General features: G+C 36.5%; 1 pseudogene; it reads right to left on the minus strand.

The window, feature by feature from the left end:
* Positions 1-987: 987 nt before the first annotated feature.
* LOC122118469 lies at positions 988-1,053 on the minus strand (annotated as a pseudogene).
* Positions 1,054-21,330: the final 20,277 nt, after the last annotated feature.

A 21,330-nucleotide genomic window follows, 5' to 3' on the forward strand; every position in this document is an offset into this window, starting at 1 on the left:
TTATTGTAAAAATACTTTATAGAGGGTTTACAGTTACATGAGCAAGGTAATGAGTACATTTCCTATCAAGAATTGTTAGCTCCCCTTTGTTTTTCCCCTACCATCCCTTCCCTTCTACCTCCACAAGTACAGTCCTCACCCCCCCCCCACTCCTCCACCCTAACTCTGCCTAAATTGTAAAGTTCATTTTTCAACATAGTGCCTTGTGCATCTCATTGTTTCAATGTGTCAACCTGTATCTCTATTTAAGCATTTTGTTTTTTTCCCTTTCCCTCCCCAAACTAGAGAAGTGTATATACAAGATGCAGGCACACCAACATCAAATACTGTGAAAACAGGGGTTATGCTGTGTGGGAGGACCATATAAAAAACAAAAAAATAACATCGTACATTATAGATGTGTTAAAAACAACAGCAAGAAAAAAAACACTTGTGTTCCTATCTTGAGGTTCATTTAGCTTAACATCACCTTATCTAGTCATATGCATATAGCTTTTGACCATTTCTGCTTATCACAGACATAGATTTACTTATTGCAAATAAGGGATACCATGGACCTATGTTTCTTTAGACTTGGCTCACGTCAGTTAATATAATTTTTTCTAAGTTTTTCCATTTCATAACAAATTGGGTGATGTCATTCATTCTGATGGACGATAGAATTCCCATACACACACACACACACACACACACACACAGCGTTTTTTGATATATTCATCTACGTAGGGGCATCGGGGTTTGTTATATATCTTACCTATGGTAAATAATGCTGCAATAAACATATTTGTGCTGGTAGTTTTAGTATGGTCTTGTTTGTAATCATTTGGGTGAATGCCCAAAAGTGGGATTTCTGGGTCATAGGGGAGCTGTATTTGGAATCTTTTGAGGAACTTCCATACTGCTTTCCAAGTGGTTGAACAAGTTTATACTCCCACCAAGAATGCAGTAAGGTTCCCTTCTGGCCACATCCCCTCCAGCATCTGTTGTAAAAATTTGGAATGCTTCACGAATTTGCATGTCATCCTTACCCAGGGGCCAAGCTATTCTTCTCAACAGAGAAACCGCAGATTTAAACAACTGCTTAGATCAATTAGATTTAACAGACGCCTGCTGCATATTTCACCCAGCAGCATCAGAATATACTTTTTCTCAGCAGCACATGGAACATATTCCAAAATAGACCACATTTTAGGCCACAAAGCAAACTTGTCCAAATTCAGATACATTGAAGTTATACCTTGAATTCTTTCAGACCACAAGGGAGTAAAATTAGAACTCAACACCAAAAGCCACCAAAGAAAGTCCGGTAACATATGGAGGCTGAACAAGACACTGCTGAATCACAAGTGGGTCGTGGAAGAGATTAGAAAGGAAATTCAAATGTTCATGATATTCAACAAAAATGAGCACACAAATCACCAGCTCCTCTGGGACACAGCAAAGGCAGTACTCAGGGGCAAGTTTATAGCTTTGAGTTCTTACATCATTATATTGCAGAGATCTGAAACCAACAATTTAATGAGACAACTGAGCCTCCTTTAAAAAGAGCAGCAAGATAAACCCTCATCTAGTAGACAAAAAGAAATAGTTAAAATTAAATCAGAATTAAATGTATTAGAATCCACAAAAAAACATACAAAAAAATCAACAAAACAAAGAGTTGCTTCTTCAAAAAAATTAACAAAATTGACAGACCCTTAGCAAATCTTATGAGAAAAAGAAGAGAACACACCCAAATAAATAAACTCAGAGATGCGAATGGAAATATCACCACAGAAACAACCAAGATTCAAAACATTATAAGGGAATACTTCTCAAAACTATGTGCTAATAAGTTTGAGAAGTTGGCAGAAATATTGACATGCCAAAACTAAACCAAGATGAGTTAAACCATCTTAACAGGCCCATATCAAGCATTGAAATAGAGCAATAAGAGACCTCCCGGGGAGTTCCGGGAAGATGGCGGAGGAGAAGCTGGAATCTGAACAAGCTCTCGCATAGAAAGCAGTTTTAGAGTTCCAGTGAACAGTCCTAAGCCAGAGAATCACACCAAGTGTGCCATCACAGGACAGAGAGTTAGACAAGAGAGGGGAAGCCAAGACAAAGAGACACATCTGAGCGCCTGCCAGCAGCCGCTTCGGCGGCGGCGGCAGGGTCGCAGAGGCCACCACAGCCGCGGCCATACCTGAGCGCTCACACAGAGAGTCCGGGACTAAGGAGCCAGATGCAGTGGGCAAGAAGATTCTTCTCAACACCAGCAAGAACCGACAAGGAGCGGACATCTTCATCCTGCAGATTGCAGACCAGAGATGACCCAGGATCCAAGACTCGGCGTGAGTAGAAGCCCGACGTCCTCACTCCTTCTCAGGGAGCAGAGGAGGGAAGGCCACCCCTCCCCCCCCAGCACTGGTGATCTCCATCTTGGATACCGACAAAGCTCGGAGGAGCTGCTAGCTCCAACTCAGGCCTTGGAATAAAACAAGTCATTTAACAGGTCACAAGAACTTAACGGTGAAGTGACCTGCCAGACTCAGCTCCATCCAGGGAAAAGTCACCCAGCCCAGGCACCAGCCATTGGAGTGGCTTTCCTCACTGGGTAACCAGAGCCAGAGGCTGCCCCTCCCTCTAGCAGCCTCATCAATCAATTGAAAAACAGAAACCCTGAGAATGGCTCCAGGGTGGGCTCTGTGAATTTTTCACAAAATAGCACCAGGGAAAAGCTACTGTTTGTTGAAAGGCCTCAACTCTACCAGAACCTAGCCTCATCACCCCTCTTTTGTGATTCTCAAAGCAGATAACCCTCCAATTAAACTAACCTGGGAGGGGGATCTCAAAATTTTGGGTAAAGCAGAGCATTTTTCTGCCTGTTCGAACAAACTGACTTAAGAAACCAATCAAGCCACAGGACCTCAAGCTGACCAGAGACTCCAACAAGAGGCTGGTTACAGACAAAAGGGAGATACAGGATTCTTCCCACCCCTCCCAAAAAAATTTAAAAAAAAATCAAAGAACTTTTTTTTCTTCTTTTCTTTTTTCTTTTTTTTTTTTTTGGTACCTTATATATATAAAAATTTTTTTTCCTTTTCTAAAACTTTTATTAATCTTTAATTTTTGCCTTTTTTGAAAAAATAATTGTTTTCCAGTAACTTTTTTTTTCCCTCTTATAATTTTTATTTTAGGAATACGTGAATGTACGTTTTCCTTTCTTTTCTTGTCTTCTCTCTCTTTTTCTTTCTTTCTTAATTATCTTTTTGTTTTTTGTCTAGCTCTACTGAACTTCTGATCTTTTTTTTTCTCCCTTTCTTATCCTTTTCACCTTTTCCTTTCTTTTGTTCTTCTGTCTGTGACTTAACTCTTGTCCTGCACATCCTCAGATAAACCCATAGTTAACTAATAGACCCTATCCCCCATTGTGTACACACTTAATCCACAAATTTATTACTCAATCCAAAACCTCTGAGACTTAAATTCCTTAATAGCAGTACTACCTCTTTATACCTATATAATATTTTAAGCATTTTTTAAGTTTTTCACATCTCCTCTAACTCCCTCCTGTTTTCTCATTATATTCACATTCCTCTCTAAATAGATGGTCTTTCAATCTCAATAACTATATTAATTTTTATGTTTCTAATTTTTTTTCTGGTCTCTTTTCATTTCCCTTTCCCTTTCTTCTTTTTCTCTTCCTCTCTACTTGCATCCTACCCAACCTATTTCCTGCATTGAGATTAGGACATAGTTAACTCTCCCTGTGCCTCCCCACACCAATCTATTCCTAATTTTTACCCACATCACTCCCTAACCCTAAAAATTTCTGGTTTTCCAAATTCTTCTCTGCAGTTCAAAGCCCATTAACATATAGTTGTTTGATGTTGAATAGATGTATCTGTTGAACTAGATTGTACCTGTAGACTATTGACTGTATAAATGCAAACGTTGGTTGATGGTTGCCTTAAGATAGTGTTCTAGCACAAAACTGGTGCTGTTTTCATCTCAAATGGGCAAAGCCGGAAAATGGGTAAGCCGGAAAAACACAAGAAAAATGGCAAATCCGGGTATCTCAATTCCCAATCTTGATAATCAGGGGTCAGATCAGATAATGAACAATCCAGAGGAGAGTTCCCAAATAGCTCTACAAACACTGGTGGCAAATATGATAAATGAGAAGTTTGACAACTTACAAAGGACTCTGTATGAGCGTGATAGGGAGAGAGAGGAGGCATCCCAAAAGTCTATACAGGAATATCATAAGCGTGAGGAAGCTACTCAAAAACTGATACAGGATTTGCGTGAACAACTTGAGAATACTCAAAGAGAAAGGGAGGAATGGCGTGAGCAGGCTGAGAACACTCAAAGAGAACTGCAGGAATCCCACGAACGGGAGGAAAGAGAACTGCAGGAATCCCACAAACGGGAGGAAGCTAATCAAAGAGTAATTCAGGAACTGAGAGAACAGGTAGAGAACACACAAAGATCACTAAAGGCATTCATAGAATCCATTAAAAAAGAGCTGAAGGAAGTCAGGGAGACCACAAAAGGAATGCTGAATGGAACCCAACAGAAGGAATGGGAGTCCAAAGAAAGCATAACCAATCAACTAAGTGATTTGAGAACAAACACTGAACACCAAATTAAGGAAGTAAAGAAATTCATACAAGACCTAAAACAGAGCTTCAACAAAGAACTTGAAGCCATCAAAGCTGACCAACTAGAAGGAAAAGAGATAAAAAACAAAGTAGAGAGTCTTGACAGCAGGTTAGACCATGCAGAAGATCGAATCTCAGGGATTGAAGACAGCCTAGATATTATAGAGAAAGAACATACAACCATCCAAGACAAGTCCAAGAAGTATGATAGATCTATCCAACACCTGGAAGACACCATCAGAAGGCCTAATCTAAGGATAATGGGTGTAGAGGAGCACCTAGAAACAGAAGTTAATGGTCTAGGAAATTTGTTTAACAGGATCCTAGCAGAGAACTTCCCAAACATACAAAAAGATAGGCCTATTCAGATACAAGAAGCTTTTAGAACCCCAAATAGACCAGACCAGAATAGGACATCCCACCGTCACATTATAATCCACACAGGATCAACTCAGACCAAGGAAAAGATCCTTAAAGCTGTCAAGGAGAAAAGGTTAATCACCTATAAAGGGAAACCAATTAGAATCACCTCAGATTTCTCAGCAGAAACAATCAAAGCAAGAAGAGCCTGGAATGATGTATGCCATGCCCTAAAAACAAACAACTATCAACCAAGAATACTGTACCCAGCTAAACTCTCCTTCATAACTGAAGGCCAAATAAAAACCTTCCATAGCAAAGAAAAATTGAAACAATACATCTCCACCAAACCACCCCTACAAAAGATTCTTAAAGATGTCCTACACATAGAAAACCAACAAGACCGCAATAAAGGCCAAGAAACTGCCTCCAAACTGAGAATCCAAGAACCATAGGAAGAACCCAGTTTTCGCAGCCCCCAAGAAGGTGGATAACATGGCAGTAACTCTCAAATACCTCTCAGTCCTATCTCTTAACGTTAACGGACTGAACTCTCCAATTAAGCAACATAGAATGTCTAATTGGATTAAAAAACAAGACCCTTCTATCTGCTGCCTGCAGGAGTCACATCTTGCCGGTAAAAACAAACCCATTTTCAATGTTAAAGGCTTGAACAAAATCTACCAAGCAAATGGTCCCCATAAACAGGCGGGAGTTGCAATTCTAATATCAGATAAAATAGTCTTCAAATTAAAATTCGTGAGAAGAGATAAAGAAGGTCGCTACATACTAATTAAATGATCTCTCCTTCAGGAGGATATTACAATTCTAAATATCTATTCGCCAAACAATGGAGCACCCAAATTTATCAAAGAAACACTACTTTCCTTCAAATCCCATATAGATGCAAAGACATTAATTGTTGGGGATTTTAACACACCACTCTCCCCACTAGATAGATCAACTCGGCAAAAACTCAACAGAGAAACCGCAGATCTAAACAGCTGCATAGATCAACTAGACTTAACAGACATCTACCGAACATTTCACCCAGCAGCATCAGAATACACGTTTTTCTCAGCAGCACATGGAACGTTTTCTAAAATAGACCACATTTTAGGCCACAAAGCAAACTTGTCTAAATTCAGAAACATTGAAGTTATACCTTGCATTCTCTCTGACCACAAGGGAATAAAATTAGAACTCAACACCAAAAGCCACCAAAGAAAGTCCGGTATCACATGGAGCCTGAACAACACACTGCTGAATCATGAGTGGGTCATGGAAGAGATTAGAAAGGAAATTCAAATGTTCATGCTATTCAACAAAAATGAACACACAAATTACCAGCTCCTCTGGGACACAGCAAAGGCAGTACTCAGAGGCAAGTTTATAGCTCTGAGCTCCTACATCAACAAATTGGAGAGATTTGAAACTAGCAATTTAATGACACATCTAAAAATCCTTGAAAAAGAGCAGCAAGATAAACCCCAATCCAGTGGACGGAAAGAAATAATTAAAATTAAATCAGAATTAAATGAATTAGAATCCAAAAAAACTATAGAAAGAATCAACAAAAAAAAGAGTTGGTTCTTCGAAAAACTTAACAAAATTGACAGACCCTTAGCAAATATTATCCGAAAAAGAAGAGAACACACCCAAATTATTAAACTCAGAAATGAGAATGGAAACATCACCTCGGAAACAACCAAGATTCAGAACATTATAAGGGAATACTTCTCAAAACTTTATGCTAATAAGTTTGAGAACTTGACAGAAATGGACCTTTTCCTAGCAAATATTGACATGCCAAAACTAAACCAAGATGAGTTAAACCAGCTTAACAGGCTCATATCAAGCATTGAAATAGAAACAGCAATAAGAGACCTCCCAGCTAAGAAAAGTCCAGGACCAGATGGTTTTACAGCGGAATTTTACAAGGCCTTCAAAGCAGAGCTCACACCAATACTCCTCCAAAACTTCAATGAAATTGAAAGAGAAAGCTCACTACCGAACACATTCTATGAAGCCATCATAACCCTCATCCCAAAACCAGGCAGGGACTCATCAAAGAAAGAGAACTATAGACCCATTTCTTTGATGAACATTGATGCAAAACTTCTCAACAAAATTTTGGCCAATCGACTTCAACAATTCATCCAAAAAATCATACACCACGTTCAAACAGGATTCATTTCAGGGATGCAAAGCTGGTTCAATATACGCAAATCAATTAATATTATTCATCACATCAACAGGAGCAAGAATAAGAACCACATGGTTATCTCAATAGATGCAGAAAAAGCATTCGACAAGATCCAACACCCCTTTATGATGAAGGTTTTGGAAAAATTAGGAATCCATGGAACATTCCTCAATACAATAAAGGCTGTATATGACAAACCTACAGCCAGCATTATACTCAGTGGTGAAAAACTAAAGCCATTTCCTCTTAACTCAGGAACAAGACAAGGATGCCCACTCTCTCCACTTCTCTTCAATCTAGTATTAGAATGCCTAGCTACAGCAATAAGACAAGATGCAGACATAAAGGGGATCCAAATTGGGAAAGAAGAAATAAAACTCTCACTCTTTGCAGATGACATGATCTTGTATTCAAAGAATCCCATAGACTCCACTCCCAAATTACTCAAGCTGATTCAAAACTTTGGCAAAGTAGCAGGTTATAAAATTAACCGCCAAAAATCAATGGCTTTTCTGTATGCCAACAATGAGAAAAGTGTGGCTGAAATTAGGAAAGCAACTCCATTTGTAATAGCCCCACAAAAAATAAAATACCTAGGAATTAACTTAATTAAAGAAGTGAAGGACCTCTATGATGAAAACTTTAAAATCTTGAAAAAGGAAATCAACACAGAACTTAAAAAATGGCAAAACCTCCCATGCTCCTGGATTGGAAAGATTAACATCGTGAAAATGGCAATACTTCCCAAGGCTATCTACAAATTCAACGCAATACCTATCCAAATTCCAACCTCATTCTTCAAGGAAATAGAAGAGGCAATCCAAAAATTCATATGGAACAATAAAAGACCCCGAATAGCAAAAACACTCCTGAATGGAAACAACACTGCTGGAGGAATATCAATACCAAACTTCAAGCTCTACTATAAAGCCATAGTAATCAAAACAGCTTGGTATTGGCATAAGAACAGACCTCAGGACCAATGGAATAGAACTGAAAACCCAGAAATGAACCTACAGACCTATAGCCATCTAATCTTCGATAAGGGAGCTAAAGCAATAGAATGGAAGAAAGACAATCTCTTCAGTAAATGGTGCTGGCAAAATTGGTTAACTACATGTAGAAAACTAAAGCTAGATCCTTATATATCACCCTGCACCAGAATCAACTCCAAATGGATCAAAGACCTTGAACTCAAAGCAGACACTCTGAAAACATTACAGGATGGAATAGGAGAAACCCTAGGTCTCCTTGGCTCAGGCCGAAATTTTCTGAATAGAGACCCGGAAACACAACAAATCAAAGAAGGTTGGACAAATGGGATTGCATAAAGTTGCAGAGCTTCTGCAGGGTAAATGACATAGCTAGCAAGATCAATAGAAAGGGCAAGGTTTGGGAGAAGATCTTTACTAGTCATAAAACGGACAAGGGTCTCATATCTAAAATATACTTGGAACTCAAAAAATTAAACCCCCCAACAACAAATCCTCAAAGAAACAACTGCCCAATAAATAAGTGGGCGAAAGGCTTAAAGAGAAACTTCTCTGAAGAAGAAAGAAGGATGGCCAATAGACACATGAAGAAATGTTCAACATCCCTAGCCATAAAAGAAATGCAAATCAAAACAACATTGAGATATCACCTCACTCCAGTTAGAACGGCAAAAATCAAGAACTCGAACAACAACAGATGCTGGAGGGGATGTAGACAGAAAGGAACCTTACTTCATTGTTGTTGGGAATGTAAACTTGTTAATCCACTTTGGAAAGCAGTATGGAGGTTCCTCAAAAGACTTAACATAGAGCTCCCCTATGACCCAGCAATCCCACTTTTGGGCATTTACCCTAATGTTTATAAACAAGACCACACTAAAGCTACCAGCACAACTATGTTTATTGCAGCATTATTTACCATAGCTAGGATATGGAACCAACCTAGATGCCCCTCAGTAGATGAATGGATCAAGAAAATGTGGTATATATACACAATGGAATTCTATGCCTCCATCAGAAAGAATGACATTGCCCCATTTGTTAGGAAATGGAAAAACTTGGAAAAAAATTATATTAAGTGAAGTAAGCCAGGCCCAAAGAAACGTAGGTCCCATGGTTTCCCTTATTTGTAAAATCTAGTATATGTATGAGTCAAGCGGAAAAGGTTAGATAATGTGATGTCAGGAAAATGAACCCTTAGATGTGTATTTTAATGTTTTTTTTTTCTTTCATGCACGTGTTTCTAACACATTTATAAGATTATCTCTTTGTTCCTTTGTATGTCCCTCCCCCACAGTATAACCCCTGCTTTCACTATATTTGATGTCAGTATAACTTGTGGAGGAGATGGGGAAAAACCAGTTGTTTAAAGATACAGGTGGACCTGTTGCAACAATGAGAAGTACAAGTTGTCATGTCCAAAACGAGCTTTACAACGTTGGTGCGGGGTGGGGGGAGGGAAGGGTGGGAAGGGGGGGAAGGAGAAGGATTGGGATTAGGGGGGAGGGGGGAGGCTGGGAATGGATGTGAAGGGTAAACAAAGGAGGGGGCTGCAATGCTTGGTAAGAAATGTACGCATTATCCTGCCCATGTAACTCTAACTCCTCTGTACAGTATGTTCACAAATAAAATTAAATTAAATTAAAAAAAAACAGAGACCTCCCATCTAAGAAAAGCCCAGGACCAGAGGGTTTTACAGGAGAATTCAACAAGCCCTTCAAAGCAGAGCTCATACCAATACTCCTCCAACTTTTCAATGAAATTGAAAGAGAAAGTTCACTATCGAATTCATTCTATGAAGCCATCATAAACCTCATCAAATAAACAGGCAGGGGCTCATCAAAGAAAAAGAACTATGGACCCATTTCTTTGATGAACATTGATGCGAAACTTCTCAACAAAATTTTGGCCAATTGATTTTAACAATTCATCCATTCAAAAAGGATTCATTTCAGGGATGCAAAACTGCTTCAATATACGCAAATCAAATAATATATTTCATCACATCAACAACAGCAAGGATAAGAACCACATGGTTATCTAAATAGATGCAGAAAAAGCATTTGACAAGATCCAACAGCCCTTTATGATGAAGGTTCTGGAAAAATTAGGAATCCATGGAACATTCCTCAATACAATAAAGGTTGTATATAAGAAACCTACAGCCAGCATTATACTCAATGGTGAAAAACTAAAGCCATTTCTTTTTAAGTCAGGACCAAGACAAGGAATGTCCACTCTCTCCACTTCTCTTCAATCTAGGATTAGAATGCCTAGCTACAGTGAAAGAAAAGAAGCAAACATACAGGGAATCCAACTAGGGAAAGAAGAAGTAAAACTCTCCCTCTTTGCAGATGACATGGTCTTGTATTTAAAGAATCCCAGAGAATCCACTCCCAAATGACTCAAGTTGATTCAAAACTTTGGCAAAGTAGCATGATATAAAATTAACTCTCAAAATTCCATGGCTTTTCTGTATGCCAACAATAAGAAAAATGTGGCTGAAATTAGGAAAGCAACACCATTCGTAATAACCCCACAAATAATAAAGTACCTAGGAATTAACTTAACCAAAGAAGTGAAGGACCTCTATGCTGAAAACTTTAAAAACTTGAAAAAGGAAATCAAAACAGAACTTAGAAAGTGGCAAAATCTCCCATGCTCCTGTATTAGAAAGATCAATATCGTGAAAATGGGAATAATTCCCAAGGCTATCTACAAATTCAATGTGATACCTATCAATATTCCAACCTCATTCTTCAAAGAAATTGAAGTGGCTATCCAAAAATCCATAAGGAACAATAAAAGACACCAAATAGCAAAACGAAGCTCAACAGAAAGAACAGTGCTGGAGAAATATCAATACCAAATTTCAAACTCAACTACAAACCCATAGTGATCAAAACAGCTTGGTACCTGCACAAGAATAGACCTCAGGACCAAAGGAATAGAATGGAAAACCCAGAAATGAACCCACAGACCAATAGTCATCTAATCTTTGAAAAAGGAGCTAAAAAAATAGAATGGAAGAAAGAGAGCCTCTTCAGTAAATTGCACAGGCAAAGTTGGTTAACTACTTGTAGAAAACTAAATCTAGAACCTTATATACCACCCTGCACCGGAATCAACCCCAAATGTATCAAAGACCTTGGAGTCAAAGCAGACACTCTGATAAGGGTACATGATGGAATAGAAGAAACCATAGGTCTCCTTGGCCAGGCCGAAAGTTTCTTAATAGAGACTCAGAAACAGAACACATCAAAGAAAGTTGGACAAATGGGATTGCATGAAATTACAGAGCTTCTACATGGCAAAAGACATAGCTAGCAAGATCAATAGAAAGTCCACAGATTTGGAGAAGATCTTCAATAGTCAAAAAAAAGACAAAGGTCTCATATCTAAATTATACCTGGAACTCAAAAAATTAAATCCCCCAACAACAAATCTTCAAAGAAACAACTGCCCAAAAAATAAGTGGGCTAGAGACTTAAGGAGAAACTTCTCTGAAGAGGAAAGAAGGATCACCAATAGACACATGAAGAAATGCTCAACCTCCCTAGCCATAAAAGAAATGCAAATCAAAACACCATTGGGATACCAGCTCACTCCAGTTAGAATGGCTAAATTCAAGAACTCTAATAACAACAGATGCTGGAGGGGATGTGGACAGAAGGGAACCTTACTGCATTGTTGGTGGGAGTTTAAAACTTGTTCAACCACTTTGGAAAGCAATATGGAGGTTCCTCAAAAGACTCCACATAGAGCTCCCCTATGATCCAGCAATCCCACTATTGGGCATTTACCCAAATGTTTACAAACAAGACCACACTAAAGTTATCAGCACAACTATGTTCATTGCAGCATTATTTACTATAGCTAAGATATGGAACCAACCCAGATGCCCCTCAGTAGATGAATGGATCAAGAAAATGTGGATCAAGAAAATATATATATATTAATATATATATATATATATATATATATATCACATTAAAATATTGTACTCATTGGTTCTGGTTCTGGGAAGGTGGCTCAGTGGTAGAGCACTTGCCTTGCATGCGTGTGGCCCTGGGTTCAATTCCTCAGCACCACATAAGCAAAAAGAAAAAAAGCTGGAAGTGGGGCTGGGGCTCAAGTGGTAGAGCACTAGCCTTGAGCTGAATAGCTGAGGGACAGCACCCAGGCCCAGAGTTCAGGCCCCACGACCGGACACGCTTCCCCCCAAAAAGATATGTACTCATTATCTTGGCCATGTAATTGTAAACCTTTTGTACAGTATTTTCACACACACAAAAAAAAGATGTAACTTATTCAGTTCGGAATATAGTGAATGAGGAGATGAAGAGAAATAGTTTGGAGTAAATATGTTCAAATACTTTATAACTTAGTATGATCACATAATAAAATTTAAGTATAAAAATAGGGTAATATAATTAATAAAAGGAATAAAATTTAACAAGCTACACTAAGTACACATATGTGTATAACACAATTAAAAATACTTTGTGAAATTAAAATTTGTAATAAAAAGACAAAAATTCGTTCCAGTTATTATAGATTCATATGTTAATATCTTTTTTTCAGTTAATTCCTTGACGAAGTAAAAGGAGAAATATATTTTGCTCATTTAGAAAGACAATCTTGTCCAATTAGCATTAGAGTATTTTAGTTAATGACTGTAAATGTGAAATTTTTCTATCAACCTAATTATTATATTAGAATATTTTCAATGTATTCTTCAAAATATTATCTCTGTAGGTATATACTTTTGCTATTTATTTAATGTTTTCTTACTAAATTGATATATGCCATTTTCTGAATGTAGTTTGGTGTATGCAACTAAGATATATTATACCTGATCTGGAAATCAATTATTCAGTTTTTTTTAATCAAAAATGCTTATAGTGAAATAAAGAGGTAAATCCAAATTATGTATATTTGAAGACAATGCTTGGTTAGTCCTCTTCTCATATTACCCATTCCCTTCTTGAGAATAATACACATTGTAAGGAAATGTTTAGAATGTTTTGGAGAAATAGTTTGACTTTAAACCAGTGATTTACTACATGCTTCATTTTGTTTACTTTATATCCAGAAAAGCTAAATTCTTTTTTTAATTTTTTTTTTGTGAAAATACTGTACAGAGGGTTTACAATTACATGGGCAAGATAATGAGTACATTTCTTATCAAGCATTGTAGCCTCCTCCTTTGTTTCCCCTTCCCATCCCTTCCCATCCTCCCCTCGCCCCCTCCCCCACCCAATCCTCCCCGCTCCCCTTTCCCCCCCTACACCAAAGTTGTAAAGTTCATTTTCGATATAATGACTTGTACATCTCATTTATGCAATGGGTCTACCTGTATCCATATTTAAACGATTTGTTTTTCCCCTTCCCCTCCACAAATTATACCGACATCAAATACAGTGAATGCAGAAAAGCTAATTTCTTACCTTATCATTTTCCTTAGGCTTTACACTAAGGTTTAATCTCTGATAGGTGACAGATAAAGGTGACACTTTTTAAAAATTGCTAAATTTAGGCTGAGGAATCTAGGTACAAGTATACTCATGCAGATAGGCCTCATCAGTCATGAGACCATGATATCAAAATGTTAACCTATGCTTACTGGAGTCATGTTTATGAGATTCTGTGTATTATAAACAGTGATTATGAGCATTTGTTTTGTAATCAACATCATTTAATGGGTTAGGAAATGAAGTGAGACATTATACTCAGAACTAAATTGAAGGAGGAATACAAAATTTGTTAATGATATACACTTAACACAATGTTTTAAAAATTCAAGCCAAAGGAAATAATTTGTAAAAAAAATCAACATTTACAATAAATACAGAATCAGTATGACTGATTTATTTTTTTATCCAGGTTGCCATATGGCTTGCATGATGACTTTTCTGATTATATGTTTAGTTAGGTCTTGATATTTAGTTGGTGAAGTTATGTTCTTTCATATATTCATTTGTCAGATCAAAGAGTAAATGAATTCCATGCCAGAGCCAACATCCATAATAATGTTATAGTTGTATCCTGCTACTTTGCCAAACTTTCAAATCAGCTCGAGTATCTTGAGTCTTTTCTCAATCTCACTAAATAGGTATGCAATTTTGTCAGCACTAGAAATATTTTGACCACCATTTATTAAAATTATATTTTCCAGAAGCTACTATTCTCTTTTCATGAGATTTTTAATTTCATTTATATAATGTGCTGATGTTTTCCTTTAGATAACCCTTGTTCAGTCTTCTACAAACAGTGTAATTTAGAGTAGGTTTAAACTAGGTAAACTCATGTAAACTGCTCAGATGCTATTACTTGCATATTTTGTCCTTGTTAAATCAGTGGTATTTAGTTCCCAATATGGATACTATTGGACTTATTCATTGCATTTATGAATATTTTAAGTATGTCATGATTTTTGTGATTTAATACCTTAGCATTTTTTCTTTTAAATATGTGCAGATCTTACTTCATATACAGTTACATTTGTTTTCAACAATTTGATCCATTAAAGGGATTTGCTATATTAGGTTCAACCAGATGAATTTAATTACAAATTAACACAACCTTATTTATGAGAGACAATTATCCTTATAGCTCTACTCAAATTAACATGTATTTGAGGTTTGTGTACTTAAAAAATCTGTACATAATATGTTTTTGTTCCTGGGGGAGTTCCACTTTCTTGGTTGTTTCTCCAGCTGTGGTGACTGCAACATATGTGTGCATTTTATTTCAATTGTTTTGTGTTTATATTTTGTTTCATATAAGAGAAAGTACAAATAAAATCAGTGATTTAGAACTTTTTCAAATAGAATTCTAAGAGAGACACTTGAATTTCTATGACAACTGGGAATGGCCAGGTCTTAGTGGGGAGTAGCAAAACAACAGAGACATTGTTGGATGTGAGTTGAATTCTTCTTCCTTTTGCCTCACTATTTCCAATGATATTACTTCAAAGTCTTTAGTGAAAAGAAAATAATTTTGTCTGTATGAACTCAGAATATTTGGTTTAATTGGGACACACTACACATTCATATTAGATTTTAACACTAAAATCTTTTTTTCCTTAGATTAAAAACACAGTTGTGAATTTATAATGTTAAAATAGCACTTAATAATTTAAATGAAATTGTCTAAACTATTTTCACTTCACACTATGTGCAATATAGAATGTAATAATACTGTGTAAGATAGTATGCAAAAATTGACTTTGTGCAAAGTGAATGATAGTGGATTTTTGTGAGATACTGAGTAATAGTAAAAATTATATTTGAATCTATTAAAAAATCCCAGTTACATATAAAAATAACTCATAGCTATAAATTAATACTGAAAAAATAAGATTGTTTATTGGAAAAAGCCAGAAATTTCAATAAGCTTGCTTTTTTAAAATTGACTTGGATCTGGGCTTTGGTGGCTCATGCCTGTAATCATATCGACTCAGGACTCTGAGATCTGAGGATAGTGGTTGAAAGCTATATGGACAGAAAAGTCTGTGAGACTCTTATCTCCAATAAACGTCCTAAAAACCAGAAATGGCACTGTGGCTCAAGTGGTACAGTGCTAGCCTTGAGCTGAAGAGCTGAGTGACGGTGCCCAGGCCCAGAGTTCAAGCCCCACGACTGACAAAAAAAATTGGCATGGAGTTTTACTTTATTATTTCATGATTTTTATGAGTGTTTGTTCAGTGAAAATGTCATTGGTTTTTATATTTTGTGTTGGGATAAAATGAGCCTACCATTGTCTTAAATTAATCAGACAAACCCTCTGATTCTATGACAACATAAATTTTGTGGCTAATGGTTAAGACCAAATTGCCTTTTTGAAAAAAAAATTTATATCACACCCCAAAAAAGAGGAACAAATGAAAATATAAGCCAAAAACGTACTCTGTAAATCTTGATGGACTAATAGTCTGTCAGTTTGTTTTAACTATTAATCAAAAATTGAAGTAATACTAGGTAATATTAACCCATTTAAATTTCTTCATCCTTGTCATTTAAAAAACACTTTAAAAAGAAATTCAACAGGTGGTAATAGATGAGTTTTGCAATTATGCAGTTTAATAGAGCTCTGAGTTGTGGATATAGGACATTCATCTAAGTGACTAAATATTTAAATTAAATCCCATAAAGTATATTCCTTCAATTTTCTGGCTAAAGTGTTCTACAATCTATGTATTTTTAGAAGAAATATTGTATGTTGTTTCCTTGGTGACAACGTAATTGGAAGACTAAAAGTTTTCCTATACCATGGCCACCTTAAACAGGGTGGATGTATTAGGGTTGGCAGGTAAAACTTTTGGGACAGCTTTAATGTTTGAATCTTGGAAAGGATTTGATTGGGAATTGTGGCCGACTTTCATGGTTTGTGAAGAAAAATGACAGGCCATATGAAATACTGTTATCTGCTACATTGTTATATTAGTTTTTTTCAAACACACACATACACACATACGTACACACAGATACACACATTTGTAGTATAAAGACACACTCCGTCTGCAAGAAAATATTTTAATAGGAATTCCATAAAATATTTAGTCTGCTGAGATCTAATTAGAATTTATAGAAATATCTAGTTGCTTCCACCCCTGTACATGTCATTATCATTGGTGAAGCTGTTGCCATTTGAATTTAGAATGCCCCAGAAAGACTTTCTATTTCTTCCCAGACTCTGGAGAGTACCTAAATAGTTCTTCTGGAGATTAAGTTCTTCAGTGTGAAATCTATGAGAACATGGACTCTCGTCTACTTTCTTCTTTCATCTTTTAATCATTCTAAGTCAAAAACTTTTCTCTTTGACATACTCTCCACCTTGATATTGTCTTGTCACACCCTCCAAAGCAATAAAACCAACTAAACATACACTGAAACCTTCAAACTTGTAAATTTGAGTAAGACTTTGTTTAATAAATGGACAATATCACTAACTATGATAGGTTATAAAGCTAACACAAGTCTAGTCTTTCTAACAATGTAGAGTTCATTATATGGTGCTCGATTATAACATATCTAACTTAATGTTTTATTTTATATTCTAGTTTCTGTTGATCCCATGGCTTAAACTCAGGGCCTGGATGGTGTTTTTGTGTTCTAGGTCAGTGCTCGACATACAATCTGAACTGGAATTCCATTTGCCCTGGTGGTTAATTAGAGATAAGTATCTAATGAATTTTTACTCAGATTGGCTTTCAACTGTGATCTTCAGATCTCAGCCTCCTAACTAGCTCAGATTACATCCTTGAACCACCAGTGCCTAGCCATGTTGCTTATTTTGTATAATTCCAATTTTCAGCACTATATAGGTGCTCTTACTGCAATAAAAAAATACCTCTGTTTTCACTGTATTTGCTATTGGTATAATTTGTGGAGGGGAAGGGAAAAACCAAATTGTTTAAATAGGGATATAAGTGGACCTAGTGCATCAATGAGATATACAAGATGTTATGTAGAAAAAGGAACTTAACAATTTTGGCTTGGGGTTTTTGGGGAGGTTGGGGAGGGGAAGATGGACAGGGGTGGTAAGGGGAAACAAAGGAGGAGGTAACAATGCTTGATAAGAAATGTACTCATTATGGGGCTGGAAGGTGGCTCAGAAGTAAAGCGTTTGCCTTGCATGCATAAGGCCCTGGGTTCGAATCCTCAGCACCACATAAACAAAAACAAAAAAGCCAGAAATGGAGCTGTGGCTCAAGTGGTGGAGCGCTAGCCTTGAGCTGAAGAGCTGATGGACAGCAAATAGGCCCAGAGTTCAGGCCCCACGACTGGACCCCCTCAGTCCCCCCAAAAAAAGAAATGTACTCATTTCCTTGCCCATGTAATTGTAACCCCTCTGTACAGTATTTTCACAATAAAAAAAACTTAAAACATACTGAGGATATTTGTAAAGTATATAATGAAGAAGTTACATTCTTTACCAAACCTATGCAAAATCTATGCTAAACTATTTCTATTTCAATGTACATTTCCTGGAACCAGTTTGAAATCGTTTAATACTTGTCACACCAACTTTCTCTATACCCTACTGGAGTTTTAATTGTTCATGTATGTATGTATATGTATATTTATATGTATATGTATAAGTATCTATCTATATATGTTCCAATGTGGATCATCAGAATTGAAACTTTGCTTTGTTTTACTGTTCAGCAATTAAACCTGGCCAGCTCATTCTGTAGCAATATTTGTGTTCATTCTGGTCATTCATTTATTTACCACACCATCAGCCTTCTAAAATCAGCTTCTTTTCCTGGAGAAATTACCAATCAGTCCAACCAATATACACCCAGAGCGTTTTAATAAAGCAAGCTTTAATGAAGGAAGAAAACATGAAGGGACAACTACAGAATTTCTACAGAGACCTGACATCTTTCCCATTTCTGCCTTCCTCATCATACTTAGGAAAGCATTGACGAACACTATAAATATAGTGCATTTATAACTTCAAGATCAGTGTTTTTTTTCCAACCTGAAGTCTTCTTTTCCATGATTTTTGACATAAATTTTTGGGGGATATTTTTTATTGTGATGGGATTCCATCCAAAACAATGCAATGTATGTCAAGAAAGTCAATGTTTTCAACTCAGAGTACTAAACAAAAGAGGGAAAAAATTATGGTTAGCTATATATGTTAAGCACAAATATAGGCAATATCAAGATATTTTGAAATTGTATACTTTTACTGGATAAAGTTGCTCAAACCAATAATATTACCTACTTGGAAAACAGAGATTAGAGAATTCCATCTCAAGGCAAGCCCAAAAACAAAAAGAAGTTTCAGATACTCTAACCATTTGCTGGGTGCAATGTTTTATGTTTGTGTTAGGAAGACCACAGTCCAAGCATGCCCAGGCATAGTGATACTGCCTCAAAATAAGCAATCCAATTATAATCTGCAGATATGGTAGTAGTAGAGATGCTGTTTCACATGTAAAGTGCTTTGGGTTCAATCCTCCAGTTCCTCTAGAAATTTAAGTGTGTGCCAGGGTAAGAATTTGGCATGTCTAAGGTCAAGATTTCATACTCATTTAACAAGTTCTAATAAAGCCTTTACTTTTTTTGCTATTAAAAAAATATAACCATATCTTCCATGCCACAAAAAAATGATTTCCTATTAGAGATTTTCTTTCATCCATTAAGTAATATGTTATGCGTTGGATATTGTCCCACTGAAATCATACTAAAGATCAAAAACCTACTGTCTTAGAAAGTGACTGTATATAGAAACAGAATCTCAATGGTAGCATTTAAGTTGAAGTCTCCTCCAAGAGAAGCAGAAGGACTTGAATATGCCAAGGAAAGAGGACTCAGAAGAAACAAGCTCTGATCTTGGAGTTTTAGTTCCACCAACTCAGAGGAAATGTATTTACAGTGTTAAAATGCACTCAAGCTGTGGTAGTTTATTATTACAATTACTACCAAACATGTGTATTCTATAAGACATGAAAAGTCATTGACTGTTGGGGTCCATGACTCATCTCTATAATGATAGTGATTAAGAAGGATGAGACTTGGGGGATAATGGTTTTCTGTCTAGTAGGAAAGTTCATGAGGTTCTATCTCCAATTAACTACAAAAATTTCTGGACTGGGGCATGGTTCAAATGGAAGACTGACTACTGTTAGCAAACTGAGCATGAGTTACGTTCAAGCCCCAAATTGGGAGAAAGAAAAAGTCCTTAGAAAACTACTATGAGAAACAGAATTGTGAATAGGAAAGCAGAAATAAAATAAATAAACATATTGATACAAACAAAGCTTCCCAATATGAAATAGGGCACAAACTATAATTTTTAGGGTTTTCCTTCCTATGCAGTAGAACTAGATGGTATTTTGACTTGACGAAACTAAAATGTAAAACTGTAAGCAATAAATAATCACATTACTTTTATGTTTCCATAATTCAACTTGTCTAAAATTGTTCTATACTGAAATGATCGTCATTGATATCTTTCTCAATATACCAAATGTTTATATTTTCAGCTGACCTTCCACAAAACTCATATCCCAAACATAAATTTTTGGTTTGTTCAAGCAATCAAAAGAATATAAACATATGTCTCAAAATGTTAATTACCTTTATCTAGTGTCATTAAAGTAGTAAAACTAATAGAATTAAGTATGTACCCTGAGAGAAATAAGACACTTCCTTCTAAATACAGACTGGTAGACACACACACACACACACACACACACACACACACACACACACACACACTTACCACTTTCACTCAGGTTAGGTTCCTGACATTGTGTATCAGACAATGATCTAATAATCTTCCTGCCCATACATAAAATACATTCATAATTCCACAATACAAAAACACCAGATAATTCAAAATAATGAGAACATTTCACAGAACCAAAACAATGAGAACATTTCACAGAACCAACCAGATAATTCAAAATAATGAGAACATTTCACAGAACCAACCAGCTCTTGAGCCATCTACTCTTCTGATTTCATTTATTCATGATGATGCATTTTTCATATCATAATTAAAAATATTTTTGACTCTCTGATTAGCAGACAAAAATAAGTTATCATATAATAGAAAATATAGGTAAACTTACCTGTCTGTAGATAATTTTTAATATATCTTAACAAAGACTCCTGTTTCCTTCTTGCAGAGTCTGTTTCTGGTATTTTACCCTAATGTCTAATACTAAATTACAAAGGACTTGCCATTATTATTCCTTAATGGAATTAAATCTGATTTGTTTGCTTATTCTAAAGTAAATTTTCTCAACAACTTGAATTATTGTTTCTGTTATTCCTAAGCAATTTGAAATATCAGATAAAACTGGAAATTCCCTTCAGCAATGATTTGTGAATGGCATTAGTGTTGTGGAGGGATGCAGGACTTGAATTATCTAGAGTGCCTTAAAAATGGCACTGTTGGGTCTGGGAAGGTGTCTCAATTGTAGAGTGCTTGCCTTGCATGCATGAGGCCCTGGGTTTGATTCCTCAGCACCACATAAGCCAAAAGAATAAAAGCCGAAAGTGGCCCTGTGGCTCAAGTGGTAGAGCACTAGCCTTGAGCTGAAGAGCTGAGGGACAGCGCTCAAGCGCAGAGCTCGGGCCCCACGACCGGACCCCCCAAA

This window comes from Dipodomys spectabilis, unplaced genomic scaffold (genome assembly GCF_019054845.1).
Source record: "Dipodomys spectabilis isolate Male_0828 unplaced genomic scaffold, ASM1905484v1 ptg000152l, whole genome shotgun sequence".
NCBI classification, from domain to species: Eukaryota; Metazoa; Chordata; class Mammalia; order Rodentia; family Heteromyidae; genus Dipodomys; species Dipodomys spectabilis.